Source organism: Mixophyes fleayi, chromosome 10, assembly GCF_038048845.1.
Source record: "Mixophyes fleayi isolate aMixFle1 chromosome 10, aMixFle1.hap1, whole genome shotgun sequence".
In the NCBI taxonomy this organism is placed as follows: Eukaryota; Metazoa; Chordata; class Amphibia; order Anura; family Limnodynastidae; genus Mixophyes; species Mixophyes fleayi.
Genome location: NC_134411.1, coordinates 103,357,932 through 103,374,106, shown reverse-complemented (window position 1 = coordinate 103,374,106; position 16,175 = coordinate 103,357,932).

Here is a 16,175-nt window from a genome sequence, read left to right as displayed (position 1 = left end):
TGGGCAAAGTGACCTACTGCTGCAAGACGGGCGTTCTCTCCCCAAACTACGGCTTGACATTGCATCGCTCAATGTATGGAAACGGTTACTGCAGGTGGCAGATATAAACTTGCATTGGGATAACTGGCGGCTGTCGCTGCAATGTCCATTCTGTTATCACCATCTCAGGGGGTCAATAACAGAGACAAGGCTGTTTTCTCAGAATAATTTGTTGAAATTCAATAATATTATAAAAAAATATATTTTAGTTTTTAAAATAAACGTAATCTATTTTTAAAGTATTTTTATTTATTCTTGGAACTGAATCCCAAACCTGAGCTTTCAGTCCTTCTGCACAGGTACAAACCGTCAATTCGCCCCCACATGTACAACTACAGGGACCAGTAGGTTCCTCTTACCGCTCCATGCAGGCCAGGATTGCACGGTTGCCTCTGAGATTTTAGAGATTTTTTGGAACAGACCTATCGCTGTCATTGAGGTTCTAATGATACAGTAACCCAGGGAGCGATATTAGGGTTTTGGAAACTAGAACATACACCGGGATCTATTTACCATTGGTGCTCAGTGGGCAGCAGCGAGATTCATTCTGTATCGCCGCAAACCGCAGAGATACAAAGTGTCCAGTTGCTTGAATTTATCAAGCCAGGGCTCATTGACAAGACCTGGCGAACTCCCCATATAAACTGTCAGGATAACGCTGTCGGCGATCGGAGGATCTGACACCAATGCCTACTGCGCATGCGCAGGGACCTGGCGCTGGGCGAAGAGAGACGTCTCCAGTAGCAACAAGGTACGCCGACGCTATATCAAGATGGCGTTCAGAGTCTATTGGGACTGCAGTGATCAGCGTTAAGTCAATCTCTGATTTCTCCAGCTTTAAACCCTTACAAAACGAAAAGAACAGCCGTTATCTCCAGATTTTTGGCTCATTGCAACTTAGTAAATAGACCCCAAAGAGTTTGTAGTGGAAAAGGAAGAAATCGTTTTACTCAGATAATTTAGGCTCCGTCTGCTTGTACAGAAACCACCAGACGTTGGAGTCACTGAAGGTAACAACTCCCATATCTAGGAGTAGAACATTCGTGGTCTGTTATGCGATTGGCTGCGATACACTCGTTGATTCAGGCCGACTGCGCTGTCCCAGGGCGGCGACAACGGTGCTGGGTCTATTGTTTGCCTGCAGCGGGGAGATTACACAAGGAGGGTGGAGCTAAAACCAGCGCTCAGCTGCGTCACTAATCGCAAACCAGGCCCTGCTCTGATAGAGACTCCAACAGTGCAGGAAGAAGGGGGGCGTCCCAGGGTACAAGGGGTGGGTGGGGGGATACTCTTTACAAATATCACTAAAGAGATGGGATTGGCTTCAAGAAACATTAAACCCATCGCATGATGCTCGGCCTCTGCAGATGATTGGACGGGCAGACAAGAATAGGGGACAACACCGAATCACAAGGCTCCTCCCTGGAGACAATACCCACAGCGGTCCAGCTGCTGTACAGTCAGATATGGCGCCAGATTATCCGCCATGATGCTGCACATTGCTAGACGCAGTAAGAGTATAAGTCAGGAATCAGAGATGAAAAGTTCCCTCATGCGCAGGAGCCGATTTATTAATTACTTTTAGCCTAAAATCCTGTTTTCGGTTGATAACAGCAAAATAAAGTTTTGCAGTTATTTATAACGAAAGGGTGGCGGCAGATATAGGACATATAGGAGATAAAGCAGAATATATAGCAGATATCTGCTGCGGTCCCACTGACGTACGTACAACCAGCCCCATCAGTTCCTACTGGTAACGCGGTTGTGTGCGATTTAACAAGTTCAGAAGATCAAAGATTACCCCAAGTGCGTGTCTGCATATGTGTGACTGTAGGTCATAGCGACCGGAGAGGAGAGACAGACAGACAACGGGAGTTTTATGGCTAGTGACATCATCGCTGGGCGACCTCCTATCGGAGGAGCTGTCCCAAGATGATTTGTTTTGTTTTTTTAAATTAAATGAGACCTAAAAATCTTCCGGCATTGTTGCAATGACAGATGATAATTAATGAGTCAAAACCCTGTTAATTAATAAATATGCCCCATAGGGTTTTCTATTCTCACCCACCCTGTCTCCCCATCTTCAGAGAGATGGTTATACCCCCCCCCCCCCCCCCCCTTCATTCTGCTGGTGTTTAATGCTCATGGTCCAGCGCTGGAAATCATCGCCGCAGTCATCACGTTGAGGTTTCCTGTCGGCCACGTACAGTTTCCTGAACATTAGATTGGGAAGAGCGCACTCCTGTATAACACTGCCAACCGGAGAGAGGAGTCATCTGCAAATGTTATTACCAGTGACACATAACGAATAAATGAGGCGTTCCAGCCATGACCTCCATCTGGTGTCATCATTTTGGTTTGTATGGACAATTAAAAGCGATGGTTAGGTCAGGTGACTAAGATCCAGGCAAATATATCCAACATTTCTAGAGAGGTCAGTAATGTAATAATCTGCAGAATATATCACTATGTATCTGTCAGGGGGTAGATGGAACAGAGCAATGTTCTGCAGATCTCTAGAGAGGTCAGTAATGTAATAATCTGCAGAATATACCACTATGTATCTGTCAGGGGGTAGATGGAACAGAGCAATGTTCTGCAGATCTCTAGAGAGGTCAGTAATGTAATAATCTGCAGAATATACCACTATATCTGTCAGGGGGTGGATGGAACAGAGCAATGTTCTGCAGATCTCTAGAAAGGTCAGTAATGTAATAATCTGCAGAATATACCACTATGTATCTGTCAGGGGGTGGATGGAACAGAGCAATGTTCTGCAGATCTCTAGAGAGGTCAGTAATGTAATAATCTGCAGAATATATCACTATGAATCTGACGGGGTAGATGGAACAGAGCAATGTTCTGCAGATCTCTAGAGAGGTCAGTAATGTAATAATCTGCAGAATATATCACTATGTATCTGACGAGGTAGATGGAGCAGAGCAATGTTCTGCAGATCTCTAGAGAGGTCAGTAATGTAATAATCTGCAGAATATATCACTATATCTGTCAGGAGGTAGATGGAGCAGAGCAATGTTCTGCAGATCTCTAGAGAGGTCAGTAATGTAATAATCTGCAGAATATATCACTATATCTGTCAGGAGGTAGATGGAGCAGAGCAATGTTCTGCAGATCTCTAGAGAGGTCAATAATGCAATAATCTGCAGAATATATCACTGTATCTGTCAGGGGGTGGATGGAACAGAGCAATGTTCTGCAGATCACTGTAGCAGGGTGAATGGCTTAGTGCCTGGATGTCACTGGAGTGTTAGACAGGTGTAATATCACAATCAGTCTCTGTACCGGGAAGGGGGGGGGGGGGGTGCCGGGGGTGGTTGTAGATCCACATGTTACACTTATTGTAGGATACATTGTTTCCCTGTGGTAATGTAAGTTCAGAACTATTCTTCACATTTAAAATCAATTTTCAGAACGATGCAGCTCTCAGGCGACCGATTTACAGGGAAACCGCATTTGTCGTTCCCCGTCCTGGCATAAATCAGATAATCTGATTGATATTTTGACTATTTGCAGCTGCACAAAGTACCTTGATTATTATTATAATCCTAAGTAGTTTCCCTGACGATGTGAAGATTTGTCGCTGCAGGAAACACATTCAGTTCTTGACTGTTCAGTCAGCGCGAGGCGGGAATCCTTTCTTCCTGCGCTGGCGGAGCGGCCCCACGGAAGGTTATTCTGCAAAGTGCTACCATCACCGCCGATTCCAAGCAAAGTACTCGGCAAACATTTGTTTCAGATATTTTCCCCATTGCGTTTCTCCTCTCCCTCCCTGGTATTAAAATGTCTTTCTCGCCCAGGAATATTAAACACAATAAATTGCAGGTTTGGAGGAGATTTAAATCCGCTGTGAAGTAATAGCTCTTTTATAGGTATTTATCTGGATTATTTGCAGCAATTCGCATACAAAGACTTTTTTATTTGGGGTGAGAAGCGAATGTAGAAAATGCACCAGTTTCATTTACTATAAAGGAACGAGCTTCTATATCGAACACTCTTCTGACCCCAATCCTCTGCTTCACAGAGAATCAGCAGAGCGGATTCTGGGGGGTGGGGGGTGGATTGGGGAGTCCTCCAGACATTCCGGAGGGGGTAGGGCAGTATACCTTCACCCATACACAATGGAAGCTGCCATTGTTGTCATACCTTTAATTCTCATCAATATTGTTCAGGATGTGCCTCCCACCTCCCGTTCCCATGAATATTGTTTAGCACACAGTTGCCTCCTTTGTCTGCACGCGATGGGTGACTCGGACATTCTGTATATAGGGATTCTGGTACAGTAATACTTACACTAATATAAATAAGAAAATCAGACAATGAAGAATTAATGCCTGTAATGCCGGGGGTCACCAGCAGGCTGTGCTAGTGAGGTGAGTCAGGATGTTTTGCTTTTTGGGTGTAAATACATTAAATACCAAATATCAACCAGACAGTGACACAATCCATCTAGTTATACTGACCAATCATCAACTGGAATCTACCCCTAGGCCCAGTCACAATACCCCTGTCAGATGCCCGTCCATCGTCAGTAGGGGCTGGAAGATGAACCATATTCTGTCCAACCAAACACAGGGATTATTGTATAAGGAATTATTACGGAGGATGATTAGTATGTTCCACAGCGGCGCTCCGCAGGACGTACAACAGGCGCTACTGACGGGCACCAGTGTAGTTTATCAAACTCTAATGGTAACAAAACTATTTCTGACAACTCAGATTTATCTCAGGACAGTAATGTACCAGGTTCTACACCCAAATCAGTAACCCCGATGGACTCCGAGATAGTTATGTGAAATGTACTTAAATTATACCCCAGTAAGATACCTATCATTGGAGGAAGGGCCCCAAACCAGCATCTGGGCCCCATGGGGTCTTACTCTGGATCTGTCCGTTATTTGGGATAGAAATATTCCTTTTGCTTTAGAAGAACAGTTCCCAGTTTACTCAGTTATGAGGCTTCAGACAACGAGCTTAATGTTGTAACATGTATCAGTCACGTGTAATTCTGACACTAACATGTATCAGTCACGTGTAATTCTGACACTGTAACATGTATCAGTCATGTGTAGTTCTGACACTGTAACATGTACCATCCATGTGTAATTCAGATGTTGTAACATGTAGCAGTCATGTATTGTGTGTTTATATAATATTACATTATTCACATATTGCAGTTTTAAACAATAACATCTACTAATGATTAATGGATGATAATCTCTTCTTACTTTGGGTTTTTATGAAATATTCCCAGAAAATAATGTAACAGAAGAGATGGACGTCACTCAGCACAGAGATGTTACCTCATATTTATTACCCCTCCGTGTCCCCAGCATGTGGGGCAGCCCCAGGATAAAGGTATAATGATCTGAGGAGGAGGCACAGAAGGACCCTAGGGAAACAGAAGCACAAGTTGCAGGAGCGCACGTTCGTGAGGTGAAGGTGGCGAAGCTCCTGGCTCATAGGTTGGTGTGAGTCTCTCACCTGACACAGTTCTGTGTCTCTATCTCTCAGTAATGACTCATATGAAGACGTCTCTGCCAGATCCTGGTGTAATCATCCGCTCCGCAGCCGTCTCTGCCTCAGATCTTCACACAAATATATTGTGCAATTACCCAGATCCGGCAGGAAAATCTGTCACCGCTCAGCTTTGGTTTAACGCCCGGCTGGTATCCCGGAAACGTTCAAAAACACAAAACAGCAGATCCTTCTGTATTCATCAGCACTTCTTACTAATCATCTTATGGATAATGCGAACCTTAGCCAGAAATACTGTACTATTCCTGCCAGTGATCTATATTATTATCAATGTTCTCTCTTGTACAGTATTAGCCCCACATAGCTGAACGCACCTCCTGATAGACCGGCGCAGGTACACGTACCCACAGGAACTACAACTAAATGCTCATAGACCGTCAGACATTGTGTTATATATCAGCCCCCCCCGGGACCTGCAGATGTACAGCTCGGTATAGAACAGCGTCACCAATGTTTTCTAAAGATCCCATATTGTACAGACATTCATCATATCCATCTACTACTCCCAATACCTATCAAAATAGTTATATCAGGGTCACACCGTCATGGAAATGCTTCAATAATATAAGTGTTACAATAATTTTGGTGTTTACCATTTACTACCACACAGATTATGTGCAATGAGAGATTATATATATATATATACATACACACACACACACACACACACATACATACACATATACACATATACACACACACAGTATATTTGAACATATAGCTTAATACATCATCATAGGTGGAAAGATCCCACTTTGTTGTGCAGAGTTTGCTCCAGTATATAAAGGTTTCAGTACAGCACTGACTCTAATACCAGACACCGGCTGAGGATCATTACAGAATCCCTAAACATCGGGTGCACAATTGGTTATATACATTCAACAGAACTACATCTCAAGACACAGGATATGAAGAGTCACGGTACATACAGGATTTTGTGAGATAACCTCTAATTAGACTATACTGTTATTCTGCTATGTCAAGTTATTGAATTTACATAAATAAGTTATTATAATGGCAGATACCTGATCACATCGTCATATAAACATCATTTTAATACCAACAACTAGACTGAGCGCTGGGACCTAGCAGGTCACATCCATACTGTAGGTAATTACTTGGTATAGGGGGAGTAACTACAGCGTTATTTTGTTGTATTAGTTTCCAACATGCCTGTGTGGACCCAGGATAATCCCCCTCCAGGGGCCACAACCGGGAATCGGATATTTGTCCCCTTATTAACACAATCCAGTTATTCATGTGAGTTAATCCAGGAAGTTATGGCACAGCAGTGTGTAATATAAAGACATATCATGTACTAAAGGCACTTACATGTAGCTGGGAAAGTGGATCTCTATTGCCAGACTTCAGAGCTGTGCTACACCCTGCCATATCCAGGTGAGTTCATCTCCTCACCTGTCCTCATTAAGGTCCCTGAGCTGTGGCTGAGAGCTCCACACGTAGGACACCTGGGAAATAAATCACTTTATCAATATGCAGATTTCTGGATTAAACCCCCAGATCCTGATTCTGTCTAGAGGTTTTTATTTAGTTTTGACCATAAAATCTTTGTTATTTGATTTTGCTGTGTTAGTTCATACTCTGTGTTACCCAGTATTGTATTATTACTGCGTTTGTTCCCAATTGTAAAGCGCTACGGAATCTGCTGGCGCTATATAAATAAATGATGATTATATGGAATTTATAGTCTGTAATCAGTGCCGGGATGAGGACAGAAAGTTTATTTTTTGCAACCAACAGGCCATGTTTTACTGGTTTCCCCCTCAGAGCACATATAGATCTGTAATTAGTTGATACAGTTATCTGTGCTGATGGGGAGATCCATAAAACATGTCCTGTTGCTGATTCCGTTCTGCGGATATCCCAGGTGTGGAATAGGGGATCCAGAACCTGTCCTGTTACTGGCTGGGTCTGTGTCTCAGCTCATCCCGTTAATATGGGACAGATAGAAGTAATGGGTCAGACGAGGTTAAACACTTCCATAGTGCAACATACATGTAGTATGTTCATCAGTGTCCCTATAAGTGCCGGCAGCAATTGTAACCTCTGGTAACGATTTTATACCAAACTGCTGCAGAAGCAGAGTTTTATCACACTGTGCGGAGGTCGGGTTAGCGTCAATAATAATGTCAAATCTGGATGGTCTCTTAATAGAATATAATGAATCAATAGCTGAACATAAAAAGCTGAAAATCTTTAATTGATTTGTCATTATTCTCCTGATGTCATTATGCCTCAATAGAGACCTCTGCTGTCGCTGGTAGGAACTGCAACTTTGTTGTGTATTTTTCCCCCTCAATCGTATAGAAAAACTTAAATATGTTTCAGATAGTGGTGAGTTTCACACCACAATCTTCCCGCATCTATGTCATAGGAGCCTGACATCACTATACTCTGCTCCTGGGGATCCTGCTCCTTCCACTATATAACTCTCAGTCTGTGGCTTCCTGCTGCCTCCATTCCCCTCCTTACATCATGTCACTGCCCTTGTCACATGCAGCCCTGTCCTCACTAACACATCACTCATCTACTGATATACTCTGTGCTGCGGGGGACCCTGCTCCTTCCACTATATAACTCTCAGTCTGTGACTTCCTGCTGCCTCCATTCCCCTCCTTACATCATGTCACTGCCCTTGTCACATGCAGCCCTGTCCTCACTAACACATCACTCATCTACTGATATACTCTGTGCTGCTGGGGACCCTGCTCCTTCCACTATATAACTCTCAGTCTGTGACTTCCTGCTGCCTCCATTCCCCTCCTCACATCATGACACTGCCCCTGTCACATGCAGCCCTGTCCTCACTAACACATCACTCTCTCAAAAAACCTCAACCTTCTGGCAATAACAGAAACATGGCTCATGCAATCAGACACTGCCTCACCTGCAGCACTTTCACATGGTGGCCTCCATCTCACCCACACCTCCAGACCTGAAGGCAGACAAGGAGGTGGGGTTGGACTACTTCTCTCCCCACAGTGCACATACACAGTTCTACCAAATGTCCCATCACTCACGTTCACATCTTTTGAAGTACATGCTATTCGCATTTTTAATCCATTCTCCCTACGTGTTGCGGTGATCTATCGTCCCCCTGGAGCACACCAACAATTTATTGAGGATTTCTCTGCATGGCTCCCTCACTTCTTATCTTCAGACATCCCCACCATCATCATGGGTGACTTCAACATCCCCATTGATAACCCACCTTCCAAAGCTGCTTCCAAACTACTCTCTCTAACATCCTCACTTGACCTCTCCCAGTGGATTGAATCATCTACTCATAAGGATGGCCACTGCCTTGATCTTGTTTTCTCTAGACTATGCTCAGTTTCTAACTTTATTAATACACCCTTCCCCCTCTCGGATCATCACCTTATCAGCTACACTCTCACCCCCACTGCTCTAACCTCTCTACTGTCTAACTCTACCAAGCCTCCTCATACTCGTAGAAATCTTAATTCTATTAATCTTCAACAATTTTCCACCTCTCTCCAACACCTTCTCTCCCCTATCTCTACATTCTCATCCCCTGAGATGGCAGTACCTCATTTTCACCTAACCTTAGCAACGGCCCTTGATCAAGTGGCTCCAGCGACACTTCATACTACACGTCGACTTCGATGTCAACCGTGGCACACCAAAGCAACACGAAATCTTCAAAAACTGTCCCGTAAAGCAGAACGTCACTGGCGTAAATCTCGAAGCTCTAATGACTTCTTCACATATACTTCTGTCTACCACTCCTATCGAAATGCTCTGGACACTGCAAAACAAACATACTTTCAATCTCTTATCTATGCTCAGGCTTCTAACCCCAAACGCCTTTTCAATACATTTAATCATCTTCTCAATCCTCCCACCCCGAACCCTCCATCTACTATCAGTGCTCAGGATCTTGCTACCTACTTCAAGGACAAGATTGATAAGATCAGACTAGAAATGGTATCCTCTTCCTCAACAAGCCATCAGCTCATTTCCTTCCCACTACCCTCTGACACCCTTTCTTCATTTGACCCCACAAATGAAGAGGAAATTTCTACGCTCTTCTTATCTTCCTACTCTACCTCCTGTCCTCTTGATCCTATTCCCTCGCAAATTGGTAGATCCCTGTCTTCTGTGCTCATTTCACCTCTAACTCAAATCTGTAATCTCTCACTCTCTACTGGCATCTTTCCATCACTATACAAGCATGCAGTGATTACTCCTATTCTAAAAAAACAAAACTCCGACCCAAACTCTCTCTCAAATTACCGTCCCATCTCTCAGCTCCCTTGCCCCTCCAAGCTTCTAGAGAGACTTGCCTACACTCGCCTCACACGCTTTCTTTCCGCAAACAACCTGTTGGATCCTCTTCAGTCAGGCTTTCGTTCTCAACACTCCACAGAGACTGCGCTGACCAAGGTTGTTAATGATCTGATCACTGCTAAGACTGAACGCCATTACTCTCTCCTAATTCTCCTTGATCTCTCGGCTGCATTTGACACAGTTGACCACTCTCTTCTCATACAAACGCTGCAATCCCTAGGTCTTCAAGACACAGTTCTATCCTGGTTCTCATCTTACCTCTCTAATCGCTCTTTCACTGTTAATTTCTCTGGAGCCACATCTGCTCCGCTTCCCCTATCAGTTGGGGTACCACAAGGCTCGGTGCTAGGTCCTCTGCTGTTCTCTATCTATACCGCTTCTCTTGGAAATCTAATAAGTTCCTTTGGCTTTCAGTATCATCTCTATGCGGATGATACCCAAATCTATCTATCCTCTCCTGATATCTCGACATCTGTGTTGTCCCGTGTAACTGACTGTCTTTCTGCCATTTCATCTTGGATGTCCTCTCGTCAACTCAAACTTAATCTTTCTAAAACAGAGTTAATAATATTCCCACCCGCCAACAAGAGCATACCTGACATTTCTATCTCTGTTGATAACATGACCATAAATCCCACCCCACAAGCTCGCTGCCTAGGTGTAATCCTTGATTCACGCCTATCCTTTGTTCCCCACATTGACTCTATATCTAAATCATGTTACATACATCTAAAGAACATTTCCAGAATCCGCACATATCTCACACAAGACACTGCTAAAACCTTAATTCATGCACTAATCATCTCCCGCATTGACTATTGCAATTCCCTCCTTACTGGTCTTCCCAAAAACAGACTCAAACCCCTAAAATCTATTTTGCATGCTTCGGCAAGACTGATTTTCCTTGCAAATAGCTATTCCTCTGTTGAATCACTCTGTATGTCTCTACACTGGCTGCCTGTCTTCTACCGAATCCAATATAAAATACTTTTACTAACCTACAAGGCCATCAACAAAGCTGCACCAACATACATCTCCTCTCTTGTCTCAAAATATCTCCCAACTCGGCAACTCCGTTCTGCAAAAGATCTGCGTCTCTCATCCACCCTCATTACATCCTCCCATTCCCGGTTACAGGACTTTTTTCGGGCTGCACCCACTCTATGGAACTCTCTCCCTCGCACAATAAGACTCTCCTCTGTTCTACAAACTTTCAAGCGTTCTCTGAAAACCTACCTATTCAGACAAGCGTATAATATTCCTCAACCACCATCTTAACCTCACTACCTTTAGCCTGTTACACAATTTCACACAAGACAACTACCCCCGGACCAACATTATTGTGTGACAGGATCATTTAGCTTATGAGTCACCCTACCTTTGCAGTCTGGCTGGGCCAAGATGCAAAATGTATACTTAACCTCATGTGTCAATCTCCCATTGTCCCATAGATTGTAAGCTTGCGAGCAGGGCCTTCTCACCTCTTTGTCTGTTTTACCCAGTTTGTTTATTAGTTTATTACGTTTGTCCCCAATTGTAAAGCGCTACGGAATATGTTGGCGCTATATAAATAAATGATGATGATGATGATGATCTCCTGATATACTATGTGCTGCTGGGGACCCTGCTCCTCCCACTATATAACTCTGTCTGGGGCTTCCTGCTGCCTCCATTCCCCTCCTCACATCATGTCACTGCCCCTGTCACATGCAGCCCTGTCCTCACTAACACATCACTCATCTCCTGATATACTCTGTGCTGCTGGGGACCCTGCTCCTTCCACTATATAACCAGTGTGGCTGGATCACTTACAAATATCTGGTTGTATAAATTTATTTAAAGGAAACAGCGCAGGGCGCTTATTTATATCATTGCAACTGTACTGATTTTATTATATTGTGTGGCACTTTGTATAGGAAATGCATTAATTTCTGAGGTATTGATTTGTAACTTCTGAGACAGGATGTCATGATTGAATTTGTATAACTTTTGTAAAGAAAGTTCCTCATGTTAATTAGACCTTTTCATCTCAGTGGCCAACACGTCTGTTCAGCCTATACACACAGCGGGGGGTGGGGGCTCTCTGTCTGTGTGGCTTGTATCCTGCTTCTCAGATCCTGTCTGAATAATGCACACAGAAGGATTTGGGATATAGCAGATTAGTGTCAATTTTGTTAACTTTGCATTGTATTTAAATCCATGTTTGGGGAAACCTATTGCATCCTGATGCTAAAAATAACTCACGATTTCTTGGGGCCAGCAAAGAGTTCAGGGGCTGGTTTACCACCTGTAAGGCTGTGTCCAAAACTGTATAAAACATCACTTGTTTGTACTGAAATGTGTCATTATTGTTCCATCTGACTTTCTGATCACTGGTACGTTCAACCAGTGTGAACTGTCCTTGTCAGGACACTGGAGCTAATAAACATCACTTGCTTCAAGATCCTGCTTTGACAACTTCTTCCATGCTGTATTTCCTGTGACCTACAGATTAGACCCAACTCTAATCCGTTTCCAGCTGTTCTGAGGTTTGGACCCAGCTTTCCGGTACCACCACCACTCTGCCCGCTACCCAGCAGCTCTGGTCAGTGTGATAGGCCAGGGGGGGATCCATCCACAGTAACTCTGACATATAGTTAGAGGTTAGCGGTACCAGAACAGGAGTACACTAACAGCGTCAGTTACCCAGAAGGAACGCAGTTCTGGATGCCGTTAAGGAGTCCAGTGGTGGCAGCATTGTAAGCCCCTCCTACTACAGCAAGGGCGCAATTGGGATAAAGAAAGGGAATGATGGCAAAGTAATCTAAGCCGGTTCCCAGCAACAACAGACAGGGTGGCATAGGCGGTTCATCCTGTCCTTTCCTCTTGTGAAGTGGATGGAAGCTGGGCCTAATGACGCGATTCACAGCTCCCGTGTCATCCTAGCCACGCTCCCGTGTCCGTGAATTGCAGCATTTGAGCAGCAGGGGGCAGCAGCTAATGACGCAATCCATTGGGCCACGCTCCCCGCCCTCGGCAGGATCTGCCCTCTGGTATCTCCTAAAAGTTGCTAAGTATGTATATAAATCGTAGTCCAGCCTTGTTTATTTAAACAACATCTTTTTTATAACTGGATTCCAGTTCCTCTGTATATGTGCGACCTGGGAAGACTGCCCAGCAATATATCTTCTTAGTAAATCATGGTGTTAGGAGGCTTCTATGGCTGCAATTATCTAGCGCCACTTTCTTTTATATATGGAGCCCAATGTTTTTATTCCGTGTGTGTGTACAGGAGCACAGTACCACTTCTAATGTTGTGTATATTGGGTTTAATGATCACACTCTATCCTTGTCCTGCTCAGTACCACTTCTAGTGCATAGATACAGATAAAGGGACGTGAAGACGTCCTCAGTCCACATAGACCAACAATGAGGATGAGATAACAATGATCCTCTCTGTTATGACCTCACAATGTGGTCGTGAGAATATAAGGTATGGATGTTCTGCAGGACCATAGCCCCCTCTAGTGGCCAATGATTGCACATACACTCCCACAAACCTGAGTGATTTATATCAGACTAGCTCAGTGTATATATAGCATCTTATATAGCTCTAAATCAGTGTTTCTCAAACCCAGTCCTCAGGGCCCCCTAACAGTACATGTTTTCCAGATCTCCCTGCTGGAGCACAGGTGTAATCATTACTGAGTGATACAATGTAACAGATCCACAGGTGGTATAATTATCTCACCTGTCACCTGGATACTGCACTGTGAGGGGCCCTGAGGACTGGGTTTAGGATACACTGCTCTAAATGCTGCTTCCAGTCACCATTACCTTGGCAGGGACGTGCACCTACTTCAGATTCATGACAAATAACTCAGGAAGGGGCCAGTGCAGGGTATAATGTGTATAATCAGGGTACACAGGTCTAAGGCAGGTTTAATATGTCCAAAAATCATTCACCCTGACACTAGCGCCTCATCCTGCTGTGTGTGGGAATATATATGTAACACCGCACAAGACTACTTCCTTATATAATAAAAAAAATAAAAAATGGCTATTTATTCCTATTATGCTGCCTGAAGAAAGTCCTATTAGTCACACATACATACTGTACATGTTACATCATATAGAAATAAAAGCTATGCCCAATAAAATGGATGTATTATAAAAGCAGAAGAAACGGTCTGGACATAAAGTGGATAAATAAAAGCCAAATTTGCAGAATAAATATGGACCAATAACCTGACATACTCAGGTCCAGTTGTATCAGAGTAATGTCGTCCTTGCCAGCTGCACATCCCCCGTGCCCCTGGCTGCACATCCCCCGTGCCCCTGGCTGCACATCCCCCGTGCCGCTGGCTGCACATCCCCCGTGCCGCTGGCTGCACATCCCCCGTGCCCCTGGCTGCACATCCCCCGTGCCGCTGGCTGCACATCCCCCGTGCCCCTGGCTGCACATCCCCCGTGCCCCTGGCTGCACATCCCCCGTGCCGCTGGCTGCACATCCCCCGTGCCGCTGGCTGCACATCCTCCGTGCCACTGGCTGCACATCCCCCGTGCCGCTGGCTGCACATCCCCCGTGCCCCTGGCTGCACATCCTCCGTGCCGCTGGCTGCACATCCCCCGTGCCGCTGGCTGCACATCCCCCGTGCCCCTGGCTGCACATCCCCCGTGCCGCTGGCTGCACATCCCCCGTGCCCCTGGCTGCACATCCCCCGTGCCGCTGGCTGCACATCCCCGTGCCGCTGGCTGCACATCCCCCGTGCCGCTGGCTGCACATCCCCGTGCCGCTGGCTACACATCCCCCGTGCCGCTGGCTGCACATCCCCCGTGCCCCTGGCTGCACATCCCCCTCGCTGGCTGCACATCCCCCGTACCCCTGGCTGCACATCCCCCGTGCCCCTGGCTACACATCCCCCATGCCGCTGGCTGCACATCCCCCGTGCCGCTGGCTGCACATCCCCCGTGCCGCTGGCTGCACATCCCCCGTGCCCCTGGCTACACATCCCCCATGCCGCTGGCTGCACATCCCCCGTGCCGCTGGCTGCACATCCCCCGTGCCCCTGGCTGCACATCCCCCGTGCCGCTGGCTGCACATCCCCGTGCCGCTGGCTGCACATCCCCCGTGCCGCTGGCTGCACATCCCCGTGCCGCTGGCTGCACATCCCCCGTGCCGCTGGCTGCACATCCCCCGTGCCCCTGGCTACACATCCCCTGTGCCGCTGGCTACACATCCCCCGTGCCGCTGGCTGCACATCCCCCGTGCCGCTGGCTGCACATCCCCCGTGCCCCTGGCTGCACATCCCCCGTGCCGCTGGCTGCACATCCCCCGTGCCGCTGGCTGCACATCCCCCGTGCCCCTGGCTGCACATCCCCCGTGCCGCTGGCTGCACATCCCCCGTGCCGCTGGCTGCACATCCCCCGTGCCGCTGGCTGCACATCCCCCGTGCCGCTGGCTACACATCCCCCATGCCACTGGCTGGCGCTCTGCGAGTAACATTGTCACCCTCCCTCCCCCGTATCCTACATACAGGATCTCCACCATCCTCGCTGGGTTTACTCCTGATCTTCGCAGCTCTGAGTCTTGTAGTCCACGAACACAGTCGGATTCTTTTCTGGTAATCAGAATAACCTTTATGGCATCTTCTGTGTAACACGGCTTCCCCTGGACACTGAATGGGGAGGTGAAACGTTGTCTGCATTTCTTCAGCCCAAGTCTTATACACAGTAAGTGGGATGTGGATTGTGAGCGGATCCACCAGGGGTTCACTCCACCTTTGTACCCGACCACCACTGGGTGTTTATTTTGGGGGCCATAAATGGGTAAGGCAGATTTAAATAGGGGGGAGATTCTGGACGGCATAAGTGGGACAACGGGTAAGATAATAATCAAAGGCAACAGTTCAGGGAATTGTAACAAACAAACAAGATGGCCGTCAGACGTGCATTCACTGGCGCCCAAACTATCTGACAACACACTCACCCACGGTGAAAAATATCAATCAACATTGATCTAACACAACGTCTATATTAAATGGTTTGTGAGATTAACTAGTTAACGTTGGTAACTTGCGTAGATCTCTGGTAGTTGGAATGTCTCTATACCTCTGACAGGTAACACGGTCTCTGATATATGTTCAGATTTATGTAAGAAAATGTAACTTGTGGAGACTAGAAATCTAGTGTTCTTTTCTTAATGAAGCATTAATGGCAACGATGACAGTCTCAGCCACTGTTGGGTTGTGGACTAACTGCAAGTCTGA